Here is a 2,549-nt window from a genome sequence, read left to right as displayed (position 1 = left end):
TAGAAGGACTCTCGTTAGAGGAGCTCCAAGACGAAGCCCGGAAGTACGGCTTAATGCCGATGGAGGATCGGCGGCTCTGCCTCCAGGTGATAATATCACACCTGGAAAAGAATGGCCCGCTCCGCGATTTCGAGAATCGACCGAGTCAAAAAGAACCCGCTCCCGCCACAGTAGGAGACGTCCCGGCGGGACCTTCCGATTTTTCGCAGTTCTGCTCCTTGATGTTTCAGCAGATGAGGCTGGATCGAGAGGAACAGTCGAGGCACAACCGAGAAATGATGGAACAAATGATGTCCGTGATAAATGCGACTCCGAGAAGCCCCGCTCAAGAATCAACGCCAACATCGGTCCGCACGAATCGCTCGATCATGTCGTCAGTAGCACCGGCACAGGCGGTTACACTGTTAGCGTCTCAGTTACCAAGGTTTAGCGGCACGGAGGACGAGGACGTCACTCTATGGCTCAACAAAGTAGAAAATGTGGCGCGGATTCACGGCGTCACGCATGAGATTGCGCTCTTGGCTGCCACAAGCAAATTAGGCGGCAACGCGCAACGGTGGTTTGAACACAACACGGGGACCAGCAATCAATCTTACACGATTTTCAAGGAAGCCATCACCCGTAGGTTCAAACGAAGAACACTGATGTACGTACAGATGAGAAAAATTGAAGAGCGACAATGGAATTTTCCGAAGGAACCCTTCATGGATTATGCGATGGATAAAATCGACCTGATGCAGAGTGTGGCGATACCGGAGGCCGACAAGATCCAGTTAATAATAGACGACATTGCGAACATGGCAGTGAGAGGGATGGCGACAGCGTTGGATTCGACGGATATCGATCAATTCCTGGACCAAATGCATCGCATCACGTCGTCGTGCATGCCGAAGAGGAATGTGACGTGTAAGCCGCAGAAAGGGAAGGACTTCGCGGTGAAAAAAGAAAGTAAAGTGTCAGTGAGCCCTAGTGTAGTGCCGGAAAATAAAGACAAGTTTTGCGCCTACTGCAAAACTAAGGGGCACGTACGAGAAGAGTGCTTCAAACTAAAACGCAAGGAACAGTCGCAGACGGCCGCACCGGCCGCCCCTACTACGGTTTCAGCAGTCGACATTGCCGACACAACGGCGCCGTCCACAGCAACGATACAGTCTACGGAATCAACGACGGTGGTCTGCGTAGCGGATCAGGACCGGCGGCTCGAGCTCGACGATTTCCGGATCAAGGTTATTGCATTGAACAATGTGAAATCCGACTTGATAGCTCTCGTGGATACGGGTAGCCCGATTTCTTTCATCCGACCGTCCGTTTATAAAAAGTATTTTGAATCGTCCGATAGCGCGGAAAATTCTTGTCATTCGTACAAAGCGTTAAATAACACGCCAATACAAATAAGCGATACCGTTTCCTCCGAGTTGGTTTTGTCTCCGTTGCCGGAATTCTCCGCTCCGATAGAATTGAATGTTCTGCTTAACGATTGTTTATCTATGGATTTAATAATCGGCATGGATTTTGTAAAGAAGCACGGAATAAAAATAGTGTATAATCCATCTTCCGATGATCCAGAAAATAAGTTGCGGTTATTTAACGAAATAGCATTTGCGGATGAAATCCCTGAACCATCCGAAATGTTAGAGGAAAAAATATCTTCTATCGAGACGGATTTCGATGACGGGGTTAAACAACGGTTAATTTCGGTATTCAAGGAAGTAGAGTCGGCAGAGGTAACCCCTTCTGGGAAAAAGCATTTAGTCAGGGTTGCGCTCAAGGATGAGTCGGTATACGCTTACTCGCCCAGACGCATGTCGTGGAAGGAGAGAGAGATAACGAGCGAAATAACCGACGACCTTCTGCGAAGGGGCATAATCAAACCCAGTTCTTCTCCCTACTGCGCGAGAACCGTGCTAGTGAGAAAAAAAAATGGTAAATGGCGTTTATGCGTAGATTTCCGGCCGTTAAACGCTCGAGTACACAAGCGAAAATACCCGTTTCCCGTAATCGAGAATTGTTTGGTAGATATCGGAAAAAAATCTGTGTACACGACGATAGATCTGAAGGATGGTTACCACCAAGTGGAAATCCATCCGGAAGACACGAAGTATTTTTCATTTGCGACATATGACGGTCAGTATGAATACGTACGTTTGCCTTTCGGTTTTAGCGAATCGGGGGCTGAGTTTTACGAACAATTAAAAAATCTCCCCGACTTGGCAACGTTGATTCGGTTACGGAAAATTATACTGTACATGGATGATATCCTTATAGCTACCGACACTGTCGACGAAAACTTAGAAATTATTAAACGAGTGCTCACGGAGCTCAAACGTTACCATTTCGAAATCAACATTGATAAATGTCAGTTTTTGAAATTAAAGGTTGAGTTCTTAGGATATATTGTGTCGGCTAACGGAATAACAATTAGCGAAAGGCATACGGACGTGATTCACAAGTTTCCCGTTCCAAGGAAAGTGTTGGACGTTCAACGATTTTTGGGTTTGACGAATTATTTTAGAAGATTCATTCAGAACTATGCGAGTAAGGCGAAGCCT

The sequence above is a fragment of the Temnothorax nylanderi genome, unplaced genomic scaffold (genome assembly GCF_030848795.1).
Source record: "Temnothorax nylanderi isolate EJ_2023f unplaced genomic scaffold, tnyl_v1.0 TNYL_tig0295_pilon, whole genome shotgun sequence".
NCBI classification, from domain to species: domain Eukaryota; kingdom Metazoa; phylum Arthropoda; class Insecta; order Hymenoptera; family Formicidae; genus Temnothorax; species Temnothorax nylanderi.
The sequence above is the reverse complement of the archived record's forward strand: the minus strand, read 5'-3'. Positions refer to the sequence as shown.